Source organism: Drosophila biarmipes, unplaced genomic scaffold (genome assembly GCF_025231255.1).
Source record: "Drosophila biarmipes strain raj3 unplaced genomic scaffold, RU_DBia_V1.1 ptg000016l, whole genome shotgun sequence".
Lineage (NCBI taxonomy): Eukaryota > Metazoa > Arthropoda > Insecta > Diptera > Drosophilidae > Drosophila > Drosophila biarmipes.
Window position 1 is genome coordinate 664887 of NW_026114534.1, and position 24995 is coordinate 689881.

Consider the following 24995-nt stretch of genomic DNA (forward strand, 5'->3'; position numbering starts at 1 on the left):
GCTGCTTATTAATTTCTCTCATATGTATTAAATACAATATATAATTTTAATATTTGCATTATTTCGATTTGCTTGTTCGAAATTTCATTTGATCTATAATAGATCTCATATACATTTTGGCAATTCATATTTTATTTGTAATACTATAATGTATTTATTATAATATAAACAAATATTTTATTAACGGTAAGGATATTAAAACATTAATGATCCTTCCGCAGGTTCACCTACGGAAACCTTATTACGACTTTTACTTCCTCTAAATAATCAAGTTCGGTCAACTTTTGCGAAACAACCGTAACACGCAAGGCGTCACAGTGATCACGTCCGGAGACCTCACTAAATAATTCAATCGGTAGTAGCGACGGGCGGTGTGTACAAAGGGCAGGGACGTAATCAATGCGAGTTAATGACTCACACTTACTGGGAATTCCAAGTTCATGTGAACAGTTTCAGTTCACAATCCCAAGCATGAAAGTGGTTCAGCGGTTTACCCGGACCTCTCGGTCTAGGAAATACACGTTGATACTTTCATTGTAGCGCGCGTGCAGCCCAGGACATCTAAGGGCATCACAGACCTGTTATTGCTCAATCTCATTATTGCTAGACGCAATTTGTCCATTTAAGAAGCTAGTGTCCTTATAATGGGACAAACCAACAGGTACGGCTCCACTTATATAAACACATTCAAACACAATAAACATTTTACTGCCACCATGAATGAAGGCTATATAAGCTTCAACACCATAATCCTGAAGATATCTATTTAATATATTTGAGTCTCGTTCGTTATCGGAATTAACCAGACAAATCACTCCACGAACTAAGAACGGCCATGCACCACCACCCATAGATTCGAGAAAGAGCTATCAATCTGTCTTACACACTTATGTTCGGACCTGGTAAGTTTTCCCGTGTTGAGTCAAATTAAGCCGCAGGCTCCACTCCTGGTGGTGCCCTTCCGTCAATTCCTTTAAGTTTCAGCTTTGCAACCATACTTCCCCCGGAGCCCAAAAGCTTTGGTTTCCCGGGAAGCGACTGAGAGAGCCATAAAAGTAGCTACACCCAATTGCTAGCTGGCATCGTTTATGGTTAGAACTAGGGCGGTATCTGATCGCCTTCGAACCTCTAACTTTCGTTCTTGATTAATGAAAACATCTTTGGCAAATGCTTTCGCTTAAGTTAGTCTTACGACGGTCCAAGAATTTCACCTCTCGCGTCGTAATACTAATGCCCCCAAACTGCTTCTATTAATCATTACCTCTTGATCTGAAAACCAATGAAAGCAGAACAGAGGTCTTATTTCATTATCCCATGCACAGAATATTCAGGCATTTGAAGCCTGCTTTAAGCACTCTAATTTGTTCAAAGTAATTGTACCGGCCCACAATAACACTCGTTTAAGAGCACTAATGCAGGTTTTTAAATAGGAGGAACATATGAAAAAATACAAGTATCTAAGCACATGTAAGAACTCCACCGGTAATACGCTTACATACATAAAGGTATAGTACTAACCACAATTGTAAGTTGTACTACCCGTATGAAGCACAAGTTCAACTACGAACGTTTTAACCGCAACAACTTTAATATACGCTATTGGAGCTGGAATTACCGCGGCTGCTGGCACCAGACTTGCCCTCCAATTGGTCCTTGTTAAAGGATTTAAAGTGTACTCATTCCAATTACAGGGCCTCGGATATGAGTCCTGTATTGTTATTTTTCGTCACTACCTCCCCGAGCTGGGAGTGGGTAATTTACGCGCCTGCTGCCTTCCTTAGATGTGGTAGCCGTTTCTCAGGCTCCCTCTCCGGAATCGAACCCTGATTCCCCGTTACCCGTTGCAACCATGGTAGTCCTAGATACTACCATCAAAAGTTGATAGGGCAGACATTTGAAAGATCTGTCGTCGGTACAAGACCATACGATCTGCATGTTATCTAGAGTTCAACCAATATAACGATTTTGCGATCGCTTGGCTTTAGCCTAATAAAAGCACATGTTCCATAAGGTTCATGTTTTAATTGCATGTATTAGCTCTAGAATTACCACAGTTATCCAAGTAACTGTTAACGATCTAAGGAACCATAACTGATATAATGAGCCTTTTGCGGTTTCACTTTTAATTCGTGTGTACTTAGACATGCATGGCTTAATCTTTGAGACAAGCATATAACTACTGGCAGGATCAACCAGAATAATGTTTTTATTCATATTTCATTCATATTTTTTGAATAGAAATTAGCAATATATATGTTGTTATAGATTTTATTTCTATCGAATACGGCCATTTTTATATAGCATTCGTATACGTTTGTTTTCCAATTTATACTTGTTTCGCCACTAATAATAACAAGTTTTTATTGATGTCAAAAAGAATCATATTCTTTATAAACACAATATTTATTTTTCATATATTTTCTTTATATATGCACATTTCATTCTAAAATATCATTTTTGTTCGACATACATAATATATTGTATCCACACATGTACAATTTTTGTTTAACCAATATAAGATATTGAGTTAATCATTTGTATTTTGACGATAAATTTAAAATTTATCTATATATATCCATATAAGTCTCTGGTAATATATAAAATAGAACCGAGTGTATATTACTACTATATTTATTTCTTAAATAATATATACTTATATATTATTTATATATATACTCTTTATTATATATTATATAATTTCTTAAATAACTCTCTTAATAGCTATTTTTTATTATCAACAATATAAGTTGATATTAATATTGAAAATGTATTCATAATTACATTTTTATATTTCTTTGGTAGACTTTTATGTACTATTATTATTTAATAATACACATATAATATAAATCATGTTAGCCTACCTCCTAAAATTAACGATAAAATTCGGAAACAATTTGTTATTCTATGTACAATAGAAACTTGGCCTTTGTTTCAACGTTATTATCTTTGGGCTTAAAATATTAACCGCGGAGCCAAGTCTCGTATTCAAATAAATGAATAAAGAAACAAATTTGACGGATAATATCTTCTCTACTGACATATGTCAATAGCAGACGGCCGGCCCATTGACCATCCTATAGTAGTTTTTGGACACGCTGTCTCCCATTCGGGTATATTCAATTTACTTTGCCACTCACCCATATAGTGTTCTCTTATATAATAAGACAACGCACTTTTATATTCATTATATGGATATATTGCCTTCCTCATATTTGCCACACCACCTATAGTAGTTTTTGGACACGCTGTCTCCCATTCGGGTATATTCAATTTACTTTGCCACTCACCCATATAGTGTTCTCTTATATAATAAGAAAACGCACTTTTATTTTCATTATATGGATATATTGCCTTCCTCATATTTGCCACACCACCTATAGTAGTTTTTGGACACGCTGTCTCCCATTCGGGTATATTCAATTCTCTTTGCCACTCACCCTTATAGTATTCTCTTATTTAATAAGAATACTAAAATACTTCTCATATTATAGATGTAATCTATTAACTTCTCAATATCCATACGGTTTATGTATGGTATTGACAAAATCCTATGCATTTGCATAAGATTTATTTTGCCACAATTTATAGTACTAGTGCCGCCCTCACTAGGTATAAATATCTCATTTCGCTAGTAGTGTATGGGCAAATTCTACTAGCTATTCTCATAAATATGTCACTTATATGCCATATCTATACAATTCATGCACTTTTATATGTATATTTGCTATATTATACATTATTATGCCTTATAGGTATTATACCTATAAGCCACATCCATACGATTGCTTAATATAAATATATGTATAATTTTTTATACATATTTTTTTTTTATTTATGTATGGTTTTTTATTCATATCCATATACTGTATTCACTTTTATATGGATATGATTGGCGTTTTATATAGTATTGACAAAATCATAAGTTTGACCAATACGAGGAGAGGTCCGCCAACGACCACCTCCCTATAGGTGTTTTTGGACACGCTGTCTCCCATTCGACTGCTTACTATACTAGGGGCTACCCGCTCCGTATGATATTCTCTCATATAACAAGAGAATGCAAGAAATATTCGTATTTTATGAATATAATCCATTTATTTTTCAATATCCATACGTTTTACTTAGTTTTTTGTACGGTATTGACAAAATCCTATGCATTTGCATAAGATTTATTTTGCCACAATTTATAGTACTAGTGCCGCCCTCACTAGGTATAAATATCTCATTTCGCTAGTAGTGTATGGGGAAATTCTACTAGCTATTCTCATAAATATGTCACTTATATGCCATATCTATACAATTCATGCACTTTTATATGTATATTTGCTATATTATACATTATTATGCCTTATAGGTATTATACCTATAAGCCACATCCATACGATTGCTTAATATAAATATATGTATAATTTTTTATACATATTTTTTTTTTATTTATGTATGGTTTTTTATTCATATCCATATACTGTATTCAATTTTATATGGATATGATTGGCGTTTTATATAGTATTGACAAAATCATAAGTTTGACCAATACGAGGAGAGGTCCGCCAACGACCACCTCCCTATAGGTGTTTTTGGACACGCTGTCTCCCATTCGACTGCTTACTATACTAGGGGCTACCCGCTCCGTATGATATTCTCTCATATAACAAGAGAATGCAAGAAATATTCGTATTTTATGAATATAATCCATTTATTTTTCAATATCCATACGTTTTACTTAGTTTTTTGTACGGTATTGACAAAATCCTATGCATTTGCATAAGATTTATTTTGCCACAATTTATAGTACTAGTGCCGCCCTCACTAGGTATAAATATCTCATTTCGCTAGTAGTGTATGGGCAAATTCTACTAGCTATTCTCATAAATATGTCACTTATATGCCATATCTATACAATTCATGCACTTTTATATGTATATTTGCTATATTATACATTATTATGCCTTATAGGTATTATACCTATAAGCCACATCCATACGATTGCTTAATATAAATATATGTATAATTTTTTATACATATTTTTTTTTATTTATGTATGGTTTTTTATTCATATCCATATACTGTATTCACTTTTATATGGATATGATTGGCGTTTTATATAGTATTGACAAAATCATAAGTTTGACCAATACGAGGAGAGGTCCGCCAACGACCACCTCCCTATAGGTGTTTTTGGACACGCTGTCTCCCATTCGACTGCTTACTATACTAGGGGCTACCCGCTCCGTATGATATTCTCTCATATAACAAGAGAATGCAAGAAATATTCGTATTTTATGAATATAATCCATTTATTTTTCAATATCCATACGTTTTACTTAGTTTTTTGTACGGTATTGACAAAATCCTATGCATTTGCATAAGATTTATTTTGCCACAATTTATAGTACTAGTGCCGCCCTCACTAGGTATAAATATCTCATTTCGCTAGTAGTGTATGGGCAAATTCTACTAGCTATTCTCATAAATATGTCACTTATATGCCATATCTATACAATTCATGCACTTTTATATGTATATTTGCTATATTATACATTATTATGCCTTATAGGTATTATACCTATAAGCCACATCCATACGATTGCTTAATATAAATATATGTATAATTTTTTATACATATTTTTTTTTATTTATGTATGGTTTTTTATTCATATCCATATACTGTATTCACTTTTATATGGATATGATTGGCGTTTTATATAGTATTGACAAAATCATAAGTTTGACCAATACGAGGAGAGGTCCGCCAACGACCACCTCCCTATAGGTGTTTTTGGACACGCTGTCTCCCATTCGACTGCTTACTATACTAGGGGCTGCCCGCTCCGTATGATATTCTCTCGTATAACAAGAGAATGCAAGAAATATTCGTATTTTATGAATATAATCCATTTATTTTTCAATATCCATACGTTTTACTTAGTTTTTTGTACGGTATTGATAAAATCCTATGCATTTGCATAAGATTTATTTTGCCACAATTTATAGTACTAGTGCCGCCCTCACTAGGTATAAATATCTCATTTCGCTAGTAGTGTATGGGCAAATTCTACTAGCTATTCTCATAAATGCCTTCTTTATGCCATATCTATACAATTTATGCACTTTTATATGTATATTTGCTAATATTATACATTATTATGCCTTATAGGTATTATACCTATAAGCCATATACATACGATTTCATTTTTTTATTTATATATGGTTTTGTATTTATAACCATATACCGTATTTACTTTTATAAGGATATGATTGGCGTTTTATATAGTATTGACAAAATTATAAGTTTGACAAACACTTTTTTAAGTCTTTTAGTTAAAATTGTCATTTTTAATTGACTATCTAAACACTAGATATATTTGCACATGGAGCAAAGAGTATAAAAATTGGTCGCGTCACTAATAATATCGCGATACATTTTTACTACCATCAAAATACCACATACGTTTATATGTCCTCTTTATTTAATTTGGTTTCTAAACCTCAGGAATAGTTTTAATTATATGTGCGCTCTAAGTTGAATGAATTTCTTGAATCTCTTTACTTGAATTTCTAAGACTTAAAAATATTTATAAATAGATGTCCTATTGCATAATATTTTTTTATCGCTTCACTTATAAAATAACGATCCTGCCTTTCTACCTTTGAATAAACATTCATATAAACATGGAGAAAAAAACGTTCGCGTCACTAACAGTATGTGACGATAAAATTTTGCTAACATTAAAAGGAACATATTTTTATATGTCAACTCTTAGTTGAATTGGTCTATTGCTTAAGATTCTAGACCTTAGGAATATTTTTATATTATATGTTTGCCAATCTTCGCGTCACTAAAAAGATGACGATTCATATTGTTATTATTAGATGGTCGAGTTGTACTTATATTGATATGTTAATCAAATTGGTCTCTTACTTGAAAATCTAGACCTTAGGAATATTTTTATATTATATGTTTGCCAATCTTCGCGTCACTAATAAGATGACGATTCATATTGTTATTATTAGATGGTCGAGTTGTACTTATATTGATATGTTAATCAAATTGGTCTCTTACTTGAAAATCTAGACCTTAGGAATATTTGTATATTATATGTTTGCCAATCTTCGCGTCAGTAATAAGATGACGATTCATATTGTTATTATTAGATGGTCGAGTTGTACTTATATTGATATGTTAATCAAATTGGTCTCTTACTTGAAAATCTAGACCTTAGGAATATTTTTATATTATATGTTTGCCAATCTTCGCGTCACTAATAAGATGACGATTCATATTGTTATTATTAGATGGTCGAGTTGTACTTATATTGATATGTTAATCAAATTGGTCTCTTACTTGAAAATCTAGACCTTAGGAATATTTTTATATTATATGTTTGCCAATCTTCGCGTCACTAATAAGATGACGATTCATATTGTTATTATTAGATGGTCGAGTTGTACTTATATTGATATGTTAATCAAATTGGTCTCTTACTTGAAAATCTAGACCTTAGGAATATTTTTATATTATATGTTTGCCAATCTTCGCGTCACTAATAAGATGACGATTCATATTATTATTAGATGGTCGAGTTGTACTTATATTGATATGTTAATCAAATTGGTCTCTTACTTGAAAATCTAGACCTTAGGAATATTTTTATATTATATGTTTGCCAATCTTCGCGTCACTAATAAGATGACGATTCATATTGTTATTATTAGATGGTCGAGTTGTACTTATATTGATATGTTAATCAAATTGGTCTCTTACTTGAAAATCTAGACCTTAGGAATATTTTTATATTATATGTTTGCCAATCTTCGCGTCACTAATAAGATGACGATTCATATTGTTATTATTAGATGGTCGAGTTGTACTTATATTGATATGTTAATCAAATTGGTCTCTTACTTGAAAATCTAGACCTTAGGAATATTTTTATATTATATGTTTGCCAATCTTCGCGTCACTAATAAGATGACGATTCATATTGTTAATATTAGATAGTCGAGTTGTACTTATATTGATATGTTAATCAAATTGGTCTCTTACTTGAAAATCTAGACCTTAGGAATGTAATATATAAAGGATTAAAAATTCGCCACAAAGCCAAGCAAACAATCAATGCATACAAATAGATTGTTGGTTGAACTTTATATAAGAAGTTCAACACAACAAATAAATTATGCAATTTTATTATCGAATCATCAAGCAAAGGATAAGCTTCAGTGGATCGCAGTATGGCAGCTGCTCAACCACTTACAACACCTTGCCTGTTACAAAAGTCGTTTACAATTGATTCTAGGCTTTGTCATTGTATTAAATAATGCTTTTATATGTAACTAGCGCGGCATCAGGTGATCAAAGATCCTCCCAATTTACTATGTTACAAATTACATTGGCATCACATCCATTGTCGTTTAAAAAGTAAATTATAAACTTTAAATGGTTTAGAAGCCATACAATGCAAATTGCCCCTTATTTATCATTGCAGTCCAGCACGGATACGACCTTAGAGGCGTTCAGGCATAATCCAACGGACGTAGCGTCATACCACTGTTCGCTCGAACAAGTATTGTGCCATTGGTCCGTACCTGCGGTTCCTCTCGTACTACGCAGGAATGCTGTCGCAACAACGTTTTGTCATTAGTAGGGTAAAACTAACCTGTCTCACGACGGTCTAAACCCAGCTCACGTTCCCTTGCATGGGTGAACAATCCAACGCTTGGTGAATTTTGCTTCACAATGATAGGAAGAGCCGACATCGAAGGATCAAAAAGCGACGTCGCTATGAACGCTTGGCCGCCACAAGCCAGTTATCCCTATGGTAACTTTTCTGACACCTCTTGTTAAAAACTCTTTAAACCAAAAGGATCGATAGGCCGAGCTTTTGCTGTCCCTGTGTGTACTGAACACCGAGATCAAGTCAGCATTTGCCCTTTTGCTCTATGTGTGGTTTCTGTCCGCACTGAGCTGGCCTTGGGACACCTCCGTTATTATTTGAGAGATGTACCGCCCCAGTCAAACTCCCTACCTGGCAATGTCCTTGAATTGGATCATACCTGAGTAATTGGAGTTATACCAAATTTTCAAATCAAAAATACATAAATGCACCGTTTTATTAAAGAATTTGTTTGCGATTATATAACAAACTCGTGATACTTTGATCAAGAAGCTTGCATCAAAACCCAATACCATAAGATATAATAAATATATCCGTATAATGGCTAGGAAATGATACACGTTCCATTTAATCAAGTAAGTAAGGAAACAATAAGAGTAGTGGTATTTCATTGGCGATACCAAACCGAGGTCTAATATCTCCCACTTATTCTACACCTCTTATGTCTCCTTACACTGCCAGATTAGAGTCAAGCTCAAAAGGGTCTTCTTTCCCCGCTAATTATTCCAAGCCCGTTCCCTTGGCTGTGGTTTCGCTAGATAGTAGATAGGGACAGGTGTGTCTCGGATCCCTCCGAACTTATTTAACGTGACGTGTTCCGCACTGAAGGGATTACAGCCACGGCATTCTAATATACCCACAAGGGAGTATATAATGCAAGGGTCTGGGTTAAGCGCCAAACCAACGCCCTGGACTAGAAGCTATAGCTATGTACATAGCAACCACCCCAGTAGCAATTTAAGTACTTGCTTGTCGGGCAAGCACTCCCCCTTGCATAGGGGCGAGATCTATCTAAAATCTCTACTGTTCTTTGGGTCGCAGCACCCGAGTTGTATTAACGCAACATCCACGTCGAGCCCGGGGACTCTACCCGCGATATAGGTGTCAACCACAGCCACCACGAAACTCCCACTAGGGGGCCGACCTCAATGAGTAGCCTTGGAGAACCACTCAACCCGTGGCACCGAAATTTCAGGCTCGGTGGGCCTCACCCCTTCAGCTCCGACAAGCTCGGATGGGGCAACCATGTCATATTAGTCGCCTCCTACGACAAGCAATGACAAGCTGTGGCAGTATTCTTCGCCGTTGCCACACGGCAAGGGGGTTTTGGGACTATTGTCCCGGCGCCTGCGGTTCATCCCTCGTCGCTTCCATCCTACGCCTCGAGAAGGCAGCATCAGCAAAAGCTCCTAGGAGACGCATCCGTTCTGGGGTCTCGACTACTCCTGCGACGTTCCATCGTTCTTGGACTCGAACAATGCCAAGGGCATCCAAGTCACGCAAATCGCTATAGAGGCGGCACTCACATAGTACGTGAAGCCAGTCCTCACTCTCCTCTCCACATGAGCATGCGGTTGTGGTGCTGAGGGTTCTACCATGGAGGAAAGCGTTGAACGACCCGTGTCCTATCAGCAAGAATCCGGCTCTTAAGGTGAAGACAAAGTCCTTCCTCTTGTAGACGAACGCTGCCTCTGGGAAAAACTGGCGAGTCACAAAACCGTGAGCCGCTTGGTCCCATCTGAGTTGCCACTCATTTAGCAGACATTCGTCTAGCAGAGCCATCTTGGATTTCCAGTCCAACACAGACAAGTCCTGTCCATAGAGCCAGTCGCTCTCGTCCAGGGGAACGTGCTTTCTGAGCTTAAACTTCACTGCCATCCTGTGAGCATCTAAATCCATTGGAGGAGCACCAGCAAGCACCTGCAGTGCCGTCGTGGACACTGTGCGGCATACCGGTAGGCATCCTAATAGGATGGTCCTCTGGCACGAGGTGAGGAGTCTTAAGGACTTACCCTTGCTCGCCGCCTTGTACCAGACCGAGGCACCGAAGAGTGCACAGGGGACCATGAGTCCGCTGTATATCGTCCTCTTAGCACGGGAGCTGAGCCCCCAATCGACTCGGAGCACCCGTGCTAGCCCTCCGGCAACTCCAGCCAGCCGATCTCTGAGAGCAGAGATATGCGGGAGAAAGCTCATCCGCTCGCCGACTAAGATGCCAAGGTACCGGCATTTGGTGACGTATGGCAGGCTTGCTCCAGCAAACCGTACCGTCGGTCTCCTAGTGTCTGAAAGATTCCCTTTCAGCAACATGATTGCCGTCTTGCTGGTTGACACACTCACTCCAACCTCAGCTCCCCAGGCTCCCACGATGTCCATCAACTGCTCACCCTTTCGCTCCAGATCGGCACGGGAATTCCCATCGACGAAAAGTAGCAAGTCATCTGCAAACGCGCTCAGAGCACAATGTGGCTCCAGGCGCTGAAGCAGCACATCCATCAGTAGGTTCCAAATAAATGGACCACTGACGGACCCTTGCGGGCAGCCCCGTGTAACCGACACTGTGGCCGCTTCGTAACTGCTGATGATACTGGCACTTCGACCGGAGAAATAACTTTTCCACAAGTCTATCTCTCGACAGCCGACGTCGATAAGCCGATCCAGCACCGCGTTCCACTCAACATTGTCGAAGGCACCCTTGAAATCAACAAAGATTCCCAGCACCCTCCTCTCGCGGCTGGTGGAAACGGTGTTTTTAGCGTGCATCCACGCATCCTCAACGCAGCGTCCAGGCCGAAATCCAAATTGCCATCTGCAGCCATCCGGTAGCACATCCTTCAGTCGATTCACCATGATCCCTTCCAGCACCTTTCCGAACACTGGCAAAAGGCATATGCCACGATAAGAGGCAGGATCGCTCCTGTCCTTATCTGGCCCCTTTACCAGCGGTATCACTCTCGGGTGTTTCCACTCGGCAGGAAAATATCCTTCCGAGAGGCATCGAGAGTACAACTTCGTCAGGTGCTGAGGGATAGCACGCCATACCTCCTTGACGATCCCACCCGTGATGCCGTCCATTCCCGGCGATCGCCGGCTTCTCAGCTTCGCGACGCTGGTTGCCACCTCGAAGGCTTCGAGGGTCGGTGGAGCAGCAGGAGTTATACCCTCACGCACTGTGGATTCCGCAACAGGGAAGAAGTTGCGGAGGAGTATATCTGCGCAGTCGTGCCATGTCGTAAGTAGCGCGCCGTTCGACCTAAGACATCCAAGATCGGTTGTCTTTTTCCGGCCTCGGCATATTCGGTAGGCGTGCCCCCATGGATCATCCTTGTGCCGTCCCACGAAGTCCCGCCAGTTTTGTTCCTTTGTCATCAGGATAAGCTTCTTATACTGGCCTGAGGCAAGCCTTAATCCAGCGGCAAGTCGCTCAACATCGCCGGTGCCACTCCGACGAGCTGCCTGCAGCCTGCGCCTCAGTCTCCTGACCTCTTGGCGCTTGGTACTCAGTTCAGGATTCCACCATATTACGTTTCCCCTTGTTTCTAGCTTCGTATCTGGTCTCTATCAGTCAATATTGGCTACACTCGCGGAGCGTACGGAAAACACGTCTGTTCGCACGAGCAATCTAACACCGACTGAGTAGATAGGGACAGTAGGAATCTCGTTAATCCATTCATGCGCGTCACTAATTAGATGACGAGGCATTTGGCTACCTTAAGAGAGTCATAGTTACTCCCGCCGTTGACCCGCGCTTACTTGAATTTCTTCACTTTGACATTCAGAGCACTGGGCAGAAATCACATTGTGTCAACACCCGCTAGGGCCATCACAATGCTTTGTTTTAATTAGACAGTCGGATTCCCCAAGTCCGTGCCAGTTCTGAATTGATTGTTAATTGATAATCGTTATAATTAATAAGAACTAATTGGTTTAACCCAATTAGTATTCTTAAAAATTTTAGCAAGAAAGTTCCACAATTGGCTACGTAACTAAACTATCCGGGGAACAAGTAACTAACATAAATGCTAGAAACTCTATTTACCCAGAACGAGCACATAAACCATGTTATTGTTTCCCAATCAAGCCCGACTATCTCAATCTTCAGAGCCAATCCTTATCCCGAAGTTACGGATCTAATTTGCCGACTTCCCTTACCTACATTATTCTATCGACTAGAGACTCTTCACCTTGGAGACCAGCTGCGGATATTGGTACGGCCTGTTGAGAAGTTTGCGTGTCCCCACCATAAATTTTCAAGGTCCGAGGAGAAAATATCGACACAACAGTATATGTCATGCTCTTCTAGCCCATCTACCATATCTCTCTGCGAAAGACTTCCATGGTAGTACGGCTATAAAACAGAAAAGAAAACTCTTCCGATATCTCTCGACGGCTTCTTTATGGTCGTTCCTGTTGCCAGGATGAGCACGAGGCCCATATTTAATAACAAACGGATACTCAACAGGTTACGGAATTGGAACCGTATTCCCTTTCGTTCAAAATTATTCAAGTATATTAATTTAGCTAGATTTTATATAATATATATATTTGTTTGGCATTTGTATTTTACTTGAAAATTTTCGGCTTTCGCCTTGAACTTAGGACCGACTAACTCGTGATCAACCACTGTTCACACGAAACCCTTCTCCACTTCAGTCCTCCAAGGTCTCATTCGATTATTTGCTACTACCACCAAGATCTGTACCAATGGCAGCTCCATGCAGGCTTACGCCAAACACTTCTACGCATACCATTGTACCTTCCTACTCACTAAAGTTTCAAAATTTATATTACAAGTAATATAAATCATCTACTTTAGCGGTAATGTATAGGTATACAACTTAAGCGCCATCCATTTTAAGGGCTAGTTGCTTCGGCAGGTGAGTTGTTACACACTCCTTAGCGGATTTCGACTTCCATGATCACCGTCCTGCTGTTTTAAGCAACCAACGCCTTTCATGGTATCTGCATGAGTTGTTAATTTGGGCACCGTAACATTACGTTTGGTTCATCCCACAGCGCCAGTTCTGCTTACCAAAAGTGGCCCACTGGGCACATTATATCATAACCTTGAACTTCATATCAAGAAAGTTAAGGTTCTTACCCATTTAAAGTTTGAGAATAGGTTAAGATCGTTTCGACCCTAAGGCCTCTAATCATTCGCTTTACCAGATAAGATTATTTTATATAATATTAAAATGCACCAGCTATCCTGAGGGAAACTTCGGAAGGAACCAGCTACTAGATGGTTCGATTGGTCTTTCGCCCCTATACTCAATTCTGACAATCGATTTGCACGTCAGAACTGTTTCGGTCTTCCATCAGGGTTTCCCCTGACTTCAACCTGATCAAGTATAGTTCACCATCTTTCGGGTCACAGCATATATGCTCAAGGTACGTTCCAGTTAGAGGCATAAATAATATAAATATCATTATACATAACTATATAGAACGCCCCGGGATTGTGTTAATTAGCTATAAATAGTTAAAAAACTAATCCCATTATTAGTCAAGTTAATTACGCTATTAGGTTTATATCCCAATAACTTGCACATATGTTAGACTCCTTGGTCCGTGTTTCAAGACGGGTCCCGAAGGTATCCTGAATCTTTCGCATTGTTAATCCTACAAGTGCATATAATAAACACAAAAATCAATGATAATTATGCCATTATATAATTCCGAAAAATTAACGCACTGTATTCATATAAATCTATCAGCACTTTATCAAATTAATAACATTTATTCTGTGTTAAAATGCAAGCAAATTAATTTGAATAAACTATAAGTTATATTTTATGATAAATTTGGTATGCTAATAGATTACAATGTCCTTATATGGAAAAAATGCACACTATTATCATAATATTGTTTAAATATTACAATTCTAATGATGAATTTTCCATAACGGATATTCAGGTTCATCGGGCTTAACCTCTAAGCAGTTTCACGTACTGTTTAACTCTCTATTCAGAGTTCTTTTCAACTTTCCCTCACGGTACTTGTTTACTATCGGTCTCATGGTTATATTTAGTTTTAGATGGAGTTTACCACCCACTTAGTGCTGCACTATCAAGCAACACGACTCTTTGGAAACATCATCTAGTAATCATTAACGTTATACGGGCCTGGCACCCTCTATGGGTAAATGGCCTCATTTAAGAAGGACTTAAATCGTTAATTTCTCATACTAGAATATTGACGCTCCATACACTGCATCTCACATTTGCCATATAGACAAAGTGACTTAGTGCTGAACTGATTTCTTTTCGCTCGCCGCTACTAAGAAAATCCTTGTTAGTTTCTTTTCCTCCCCTAATTAATATGCTTAAATTCAGGGGGTAGTCCCATATGAGTTGAGGTTGTGTATAACTTTTATATGCAATTAATTCTTTATATATAATGATAAAACATTTTATTAAATTCGTTATATTAATAATATCTGTATATAAATGGCATTTGTTTGATTTAACGAATCAACGAAGAACAATAATATTGTCAACGGTTTTCTATTTTCTAATCATTAATAAGAGACAATTCTAGATAAATTTTTATGCTAGACATTTCTCAGTATCATTTGATTGAAAAAGAAAATATTTCTCTTCGTTTTTCACATTCAAATTATTTACTAATGTGAGATAATGTTTTTCATATATTTTTTAATATTATGAATAAAATAATTAAATTATTATTATCCAATAATATACCATATGCTTATAAAATTTCATTATAAAATTTGTATAAGCAACTTAATTAGCATAGTCTTACAACCCTCAACCATATGTAGTCCAAGCAGCACTATAAAATTAATTAAAGTACATAACAGCATGGACTGCGATATGCGTTCAAAATGTCGATGTTCATGTGTCCTGCAGTTCACACGATGACGCACAGTTTGCTGCGTTCTTCATCGACCCATGAGCCGAGTGATCCACCGCTTAGAGTTTTATAAATTGGTTTCTTAATTTTGTCAAATATGTTTTTATTGAAAGAAATTAAAAATACACCATTTTACTGGCATATATCAATTCCTTCAATAAATTTATTTTTATACCTAAAACGAATGCTGCGAAATGTCTTAGTTTTATATAACCAATATATATCAAAGTATTTCTTTTTAAATTGCATTTATTGTAAATAAATATATATATATATATATTAATACTTTTTTAGCGATATAAATTGAAATTTATATAAAACATTAACCTGTATAAAACCAGGTACAACATTGTACATTTTAGGTTGTTGCATTATCCAATGTATGCGCATAACTGAGATGAACAATACATATCGCAACGCGTGTATATTATGGTCCATATACACACAGTATTTTAATTGTGTTTATATACAATAATAATTTAATATTATTATTTTAATAATTCGATTTGCTTGTTCGAATTTTTATTTGTTTGTTTTGGCTGCTTATTATTTCTCTCATATGTATTAAATACAATATATAATTTTAATATTTGCATTATTTCGATTTGCTTGTTCGAAATTTCATTTGATCTATATTAGATCATATACATTTTGGCAATTCATATTTTATTTGTATTACTATAATGTATTTATTATAATATAAACAAATATTTTATTAACGGTAAGGATATACAATAATAATTTAATATTATTATTTTAATAATTCGATTTGCTTGTTCGAATTTTTATTTGTTTGCTTTGGCTGCTTATTATTTCTCTCATATGTATTAAATACAATATATAATTTTAATATTTGCATTATTTCGATTTGCTTGTTCGAAATTTTATTTGATCTATATTAGATCTCATATACATTTTGGCAATTCATATTTTATTTGTATTATTATAATGTATTTATTATAATATAAACAAATATTTTATTAACGGTAAGGATATACAATAATAATTTAATATTATTATTTTAATAATTCGATTTGCTTGTTCGAATTTTTATTTGTTTGCTTTGGCTGCTTATTAATTTCTCTCATATGTATTAAATACAATATATAATTTTAATATTTGCATTATTTCGATTTGCTTGTTCGAAATTTCATTTGATCTATAATAGATCTCATATACATTTTGGCAATTCATATTTTATTTGTAATACTATAATGTATTTATTATAATATAAACAAATATTTTATTAACGGTAAGGATATTAAAACATTAATGATCCTTCCGCAGGTTCACCTACGGAAACCTTGTTACGACTTTTACTTCCTCTAAATAATCAAGTTCGGTCAACTTTTGCGAAACAACCGTAACACGCAAGGCGTCACAGTGATCACGTCCGGAGACCTCACTAAATAATTCAATCGGTAGTAGCGACGGGCGGTGTGTACAAAGGGCAGGGACGTAATCAATGCGAGTTAATGACTCACACTTACTGGGAATTCCAAGTTCATGTGAACAGTTTCAGTTCACAATCCCAAGCATGAAAGTGGTTCAGCGGTTTACCCGGACCTCTCGGTCTAGGAAATACACGTTGATACTTTCATTGTAGCGCGCGTGCAGCCCAGGACATCTAAGGGCATCACAGACCTGTTATTGCTCAATCTCATTATTGCTAGACGCAATTTGTCCATTTAAGAAGCTAGTGTCCTTATAATGGGACAAACCAACAGGTACGGCTCCACTTATATAAACACATTCAAACACAATAAACATTTTACTGCCACCATGAATGAAGGCTATATAAGCTTCAACACCATAATCCTGAAGATATCTATTTAATATATTTGAGTCTCGTTCGTTATCGGAATTAACCAGACAAATCACTCCACGAACTAAGAACGGCCATGCACCACCACCCATAGATTCGAGAAAGAGCTATCAATCTGTCTTACACACTTATGTTCGGACCTGGTAAGTTTTCCCGTGTTGAGTCAAATTAAGCCGCAGGCTCCACTCCTGGTGGTGCCCTTCCGTCAATTCCTTTAAGTTTCAGCTTTGCAACCATACTTCCCCCGGAGCCCAAAAGCTTTGGTTTCCCGGGAAGCGACTGAGAGAGCCATAAAAGTAGCTACACCCAATTGCTAGCTGGCATCGTTTATGGTTAGAACTAGGGCGGTATCTGATCGCCTTCGAACCTCTAACTTTCGTTCTTGATTAATGAAAACATCTTTGGCAAATGCTTTCGCTTAAGTTAGTCTTACGACGGTCCAAGAATTTCACCTCTCGCGTCGTAATACTAATGCCCCCAAACTGCTTCTATTAATCATTACCTCTTGATCTGAAAACCAATGAAAGCAGAACAGAGGTCTTATTTCATTATCCCATGCACAGAATATTCAGGCATTTGAAGCCTGCTTTAAGCACTCTAATTTGTTCAAAGTAATTGTACCGGCCCACAATAACACTCGTTTAAGAGCACTAATGCAGGTTTTTAAATAGGAGGAACATATGAAAAAATACAAGTATCTAAGCACATGTAAGAACTCCACCGGTAATACGCTTACATACATAAAGGTATAGTACTAACCACAATTGTAAGTTGTACTACCCGTATGAAGCACAAGTTCAACTACGAACGTTTTAACCGCAACAACTTTAATATACGCTATTGGAGCTGGAATTACCGCGGCTGCTGGCACCAGACTTGCCCTCCAATTGGTCCTTGTTAAAGGATTTAAAGTGTACTCATTCCAATTACAGGGCCTCGGATATGAGTCCTGTATTGTTATTTTTCGTCACTACCTCCCCGAGCTGGGAGTGGGTAATTTACGCGCCTGCTGCCTTCCTTAGATGTGGTAGCCGTTTCTCAGGCTCCCTCTCCGGAATCGAACCCTGATTCCCCGTTACCCGTTGCAACCATGGTAGTCCTAGATACTACCATCAAAAGTTGATAGGGCAGACATTTGAAAGATCTGTCGTCGGTACAAGACCATACGATCTGCATGTTATCTAGAGTTCAACCAATATAACGATCTTGCGATCGCTTGGTTTTAGCCTAATAAAAGCACATGTTCCCTAAGGTTCATGTTTTAATTGCATGTATTAGCTCTAGAATTACCACAGTTATCCAAGTAACTGTTAACGATCTAAGGAACCATAACTGATATAATGAGCCTTTTGCGGTTTCACTTTTAATTCGTGTGTACTTAGACATGCATGGCTTAATCTTTGAGACAAGCATATAACTACTGGCAGGATCAACCAGAATAATGTTTTTATTCATATTTCATTCATATTTTTTGAATAGAAATTAGCAATATATATGTTGTTATAGATTTTATTTCTATCGAATACGGCCATTTTTATATAGCATTCGTATACGTTTGTTTTCCAATTTATACTTGTTTCGCCACTAATAATAACAAGTTTTTATTGATGTCAAAAAGAATCATATTCTTTATAAACACAATATTTATTTTTCATATATTTTCTTTATATATGCACATTTCATTCTAAAATATCATTTTTGTTCGACATACATAATATATTGTATCCACACATGTACAATTTTTGTTTAACCAATATAAGATATTGAGTTAATCATTTGTATTTTGACGATAAATTTAAAATTTATCTATATATATCCATATAAGTCTCTGGTAATATATAAAATAGAACCGAGTGTATATATATAATTATTACTACTATATTTATTTCTTAAATAATATATACTTATATATTATTTATATATATACTCTTTATTATATATTATATAATTTCTTAAATAACTCTCTTAATAGCTATTTTTTATTATCAACAATATAAGTTGATATTAATATTGAAAATGTATTCATAATTACATTTTTATATTTCTTTGGTAGACTTTTATGTACTATTATTATTTAATAATACACATATAATATAAATCATGTTAGCCTACCTCCTAAAATTAACGATAAAATTCGGAAACAATTTGTTATTCTATGTACAATAGAAACTTGGCCTTTGTTTCAACGTTATTATCTTTGGGCTTAAAATATTAACCGCGGAGCCAAGTCTCGTATTCAAATAAATGAATAAAGAAACAAATTTGACGGATAATATCTTCTCTACTGACATATGTCAATAGCAGACGGCCGGCCCATTGACCATCCTATAGTAGTTTTTGGACACGCTGTCTCCCATTCGGGTATATTCAATTTACTTTGCCACTCACCCATATAGTGTTCTCTTATATAATAAGACAACGCACTTTTATATTCATTATATGGATATATTGCCTTCCTCATATTTGCCACACCACCTATAGTAGTTTTTGGACACGCTGTCTCCCATTCGGGTATATTCAATTTACTTTGCCACTCACCCATATAGTGTTCTCTTATATAATAAGAAAACGCACTTTTATTTTCATTATATGGATATATTGCCTTCCTCATATTTGCCACACCACCTATAGTAGTTTTTGGACACGCTGTCTCCCATTCGGGTATATTCAATTTACTTTGCCACTCACCCATATAGTGTTCTCTTATATAATAAGAAAACGCACTTTTATTTTCATTATATGGATATATTGCCTTCCTCATATTTGCCACACCACCTATAGTAGTTTTTGGACACGCTGTCTCCCATTCGGGTATATTCAATTCTCTTTGCCACTCACCCTTATAGTATTCTCTTATTTAATAAGAATACTAAAATACTTCTCATATTATAGATGTAATCTATTAACTTCTCAATATCCATACGGTTTATGTATGGTATTGACAAAATCCTATGCATTTGCATAAGATTTATTTTGCCACAATTTATAGTACTAGTGCCGCCCTCACTAGGTATAAATATCTCATTTCGCTAGTAGTGTATGGGCAAATTCTACTAGCTATTCTCATAAATATGTCACTTATATGCCATATCTATACAATTCATGCACTTTTATATGTATATTTGCTATATTATACATTATTATGCCTTATAGGTATTATACCTATAAGCCACATCCATACGATTGCTTAATATAAATATATGTATAATTTTTTATACATATTTTTTTTTATTTATGTATGGTTTTTTATTCATATCCATATACTGTATTCACTTTTATATGGATATGATTGGCGTTTTATATAGTATTGACAAAATCATAAGTTTGACCAATACGAGGAGAGGTCCGCCAACGACCACCTCCCTATAGGTGTTTTTGGACACGCTGTCTCCCATTCGACTGCTTACTATACTAGGGGCTACCCGCTCCGTATGATATTCTCTCATATAACAAGAGAATGCAAGAAATATTCGTATTTTATGAATATAATCCATTTATTTTTCAATATCCATACGTTTTACTTAGTTTTTTGTACGGTATTGACAAAATCCTATGCATTTGCATAAGATTTATTTTGCCACAATTTATAGTACTAGTGCCGCCCTCACTAGGTATAAATATCTCATTTCGCTAGTAGTGTATGGGGAAATTCTACTAGCTATTCTCATAAATATGTCACTTATATGCCATATCTATACAATTCATGCACTTTTATATGTATATTTGCTATATTATACATTATTATGCCTTATAGGTATTATACCTATAAGCCACATCCATACGATTGCTTAATATAAATATATGTATAATTTTTTATACATATTTTTTTTTTATTTATGTATGGTTTTTTATTCATATCCATATACTGTATTCAATTTTATATGGATATGATTGGCGTTTTATATAGTATTGACAAAATCATAAGTTTGACCAATACGAGGAGAGGTCCGCCAACGACCACCTCCCTATAGGTGTTTTTGGACACGCTGTCTCCCATTCGACTGCTTACTATACTAGGGGCTACCCGCTCCGTATGATATTCTCTCATATAACAAGAGAATGCAAGAAATATTCGTATTTTATGAATATAATCCATTTATTTTTCAATATCCATACGTTTTACTTAGTTTTTTGTACGGTATTGACAAAATCCTATGCATTTGCATAAGATTTATTTTGCCACAATTTATAGTACTAGTGCCGCCCTCACTAGGTATAAATATCTCATTTCGCTAGTAGTGTATGGGCAAATTCTACTAGCTATTCTCATAAATATGTCACTTATATGCCATATCTATACAATTCATGCACTTTTATATGTATATTTGCTATATTATACATTATTATGCCTTATAGGTATTATACCTATAAGCCACATCCATACGATTGCTTAATATAAATATATGTATAATTTTTTATACATATTTTTTTTTATTTATGTATGGTTTTTTATTCATATCCATATACTGTATTCACTTTTATATGGATATGATTGGCGTTTTATATAGTATTGACAAAATCATAAGTTTGACCAATACGAGGAGAGGTCCGCCAACGACCACCTCCCTATAGGTGTTTTTGGACACGCTGTCTCCCATTCGACTGCTTACTATACTAGGGGCTACCCGCTCCGTATGATATTCTCTCATATAACAAGAGAATGCAAGAAATATTCGTATTTTATGAATATAATCCATTTATTTTTCAATATCCATACGTTTTACTTAGTTTTTTGTACGGTATTGACAAAATCCTATGCATTTGCATAAGATTTATTTTGCCACAATTTATAGTACTAGTGCCGCCCTCACTAGGTATAAATATCTCATTTCGCTAGTAGTGTATGGGCAAATTCTACTAGCTATTCTCATAAATATGTCACTTATATGCCATATCTATACAATTCATGCACTTTTATATGTATATTTGCTATATTATACATTATTATGCCTTATAGGTATTATACCTATAAGCCACATCCATACGATTGCTTAATATAAATATATGTATAATTTTTTATACATATTTTTTTTTATTTATGTATGGTTTTTTATTCATATCCATATACTGTATTCACTTTTATATGGATATGATTGGCGTTTTATATAGTATTGACAAAATCATAAGTTTGACCAATACGAGGAGAGGTCCGCCAACGACCACCTCCCTATAGGTGTTTTTGGACACGCTGTCTCCCATTCGACTGCTTACTATACTAGGGGCTGCCCGCTCCGTATGATATTCTCTCGTATAACAAGAGAATGCAAGAAATATTCGTATTTTATGAATATAATCCATTTATTTTTCAATATCCATACGTTTTACTTAGTTTTTTGTACGGTATTGACAAAATCCTATGCATTTGCATAAGATTTATTTTGCCACAATTTATAGTACTAGTGCCGCCCTCACTAGGTATAAATATCTCATTTCGCTAGTAGTGTATGGGCAAATTCTACTAGCTATTCTCATAAATGCCTTCTTTATGCCATATCTATACAATTTATGCACTTTTATATGTATATTTGCTAATATTATACATTATTATGCCTTATAGGTATTATACCTATAAGCCATATACATACGATTTCATTTTTTTATTTATATATGGTTTTGTATTTATAACCATATACCGTATTTACTTTTATAAGGATATGATTGGCGTTTTATATAGTATTGACAAAATTATAAGTTTGACAAACACTTTTTTAAGTCTTTTAGTTAAAATTGTCATTTTTAATTGACTATCTAAACACTAGATATATTTGCACATGGAGCAAAGAGTATAAAAATTGGTCGCGTCACTAATAATATCGCGATACATTTTTACTACCATCAAAATACCACATACGTTTATATGTCCTCTTTATTTAATTTGGTTTCTAAACCTCAGGAATAGTTTTAATTATATGTGCGCTCTAAGTTGAATGAATTTCTTGAATCTCTTTACTTGAATTTCTAAGACTTAAAAATATTTATAAATAGATGTCCTATTGCATAATATTTTTTTATCGCTTCACTTATAAAATAACGATCCTGCCTTTCTACCTTTGAATAAACATTCATATAAACATGGAGAAAAAAACGTTCGCGTCACTAACAGTATGTGACGATAAAATTTTGCTAACATTAAAAGGAACATATTTTTATATGTCAACTCTTAGTTGAATTGGTCTATTGCTTAAGATTCTAGACCTTAGGAATATTTTTATATTATATGTTTGCCAATCTTCGCGTCACTAAAAAGATGACGATTCATATTGTTATTATTAGATGGTCGAGTTGTACTTATATTGATATGTTAATCAAATTGGTCTCTTACTTGAAAATCTAGACCTTAGGAATATTTTTATATTATATGTTTGCCAATCTTCGCGTCACTAATAAGATGACGATTCATATTGTTATTATTAGATGGTCGAGTTGTACTTATATTGATATGTTAATCAAATTGGTCTCTTACTTGAAAATCTAGACCTTAGGAATATTTGTATATTATATGTTTGCCAATCTTCGCGTCAGTAATAAGATGACGATTCATATTGTTATTATTAGATGGTCGAGTTGTACTTATATTGATATGTTAATCAAATTGGTCTCTTACTTGAAAATCTAGACCTTAGGAATATTTTTATATTATATGTTTGCCAATCTTCGCGTCACTAATAAGATGACGATTCATATTGTTATTATTAGATGGTCGAGTTGTACTTATATTGATATGTTAATCAAATTGGTCTCTTACTTGAAAATCTAGACCTTAGGAATATTTTTATATTATATGTTTGCCAATCTTCGCGTCACTAATAAGATGACGATTCATATTGTTATTATTAGATGGTCGAGTTGTACTTATATTGATATGTTAATCAAATTGGTCTCTTACTTGAAAATCTAGACCTTAGGAATATTTTTATATTATATGTTTGCCAATCTTCGCGTCACTAATAAGATGACGATTCATATTGTTATTATTAGATGGTCGAGTTGTACTTATATTGATATGTTAATCAAATTGGTCTCTTACTTGAAAATCTAGACCTTAGGAATATTTTTATATTATATGTTTGCCAATCTTCGCGTCACTAATAAGATGACGATTCATATTGTTATTATTAGATGGTCGAGTTGTACTTATATTGATATGTTAATCAAATTGGTCTCTTACTTGAAAATCTAGACCTTAGGAATATTTTTATATTATATGTTTGCCAATCTTCGCGTCACTAATAAGATGACGATTCATATTATTATTAGATGGTCGAGTTGTACTTATATTGATATGTTAATCAAATTGGTCTCTTACTTGAAAATCTAGACCTTAGGAATATTTTTATATTATATGTTTGCCAATCTTCGCGTCACTAATAAGATGACGATTCATATTGTTATTATTAGATGGTCGAGTTGTACTTATATTGATATGTTAATCAAATTGGTCTCTTACTTGAAAATCTAGACCTTAGGAATATTTTTATATTATATGTTTGCCAATCTTCGCGTCACTAATAAGATGACGATTCATATTGTTATTATTAGATGGTCGAGTTGTACTTATATTGATATGTTAATCAAATTGGTCTCTTACTTGAAAATCTAGACCTTAGGAATGTAAT

The 24995-nt window shown here is 35.1% G+C and overlaps 3 non-coding genes and 1 pseudogene across 3 annotated transcripts; all 4 read right to left on the minus strand.

Annotated features, from left to right (window-relative positions):
* Nucleotides 1-204: 204 nt before the first annotated feature.
* Nucleotides 205-2199, minus strand: LOC127011927 (small subunit ribosomal RNA). The gene has a single exon (XR_007765386.1). It is a non-coding gene; the product is annotated as a small subunit ribosomal RNA (ribosomal RNA).
* Nucleotides 2200-8194: 5995 nt separating this feature from the next.
* LOC127011965 (large subunit ribosomal RNA) lies at nt 8195-15040 on the minus strand (annotated as a pseudogene).
* Nucleotides 15041-15442: 402 nt separating this feature from the next.
* LOC127012021 (5.8S ribosomal RNA) lies at nt 15443-15621 on the minus strand. Its single transcript, XR_007765444.1, has one exon. It is a non-coding gene; the product is annotated as a 5.8S ribosomal RNA (ribosomal RNA).
* Nucleotides 15622-16824: 1203 nt separating this feature from the next.
* LOC127011869 (small subunit ribosomal RNA) lies at nt 16825-18819 on the minus strand. The gene has a single exon (XR_007765327.1). It is a non-coding gene; the product is annotated as a small subunit ribosomal RNA (ribosomal RNA).
* Nucleotides 18820-24995: the final 6176 nt, after the last annotated feature.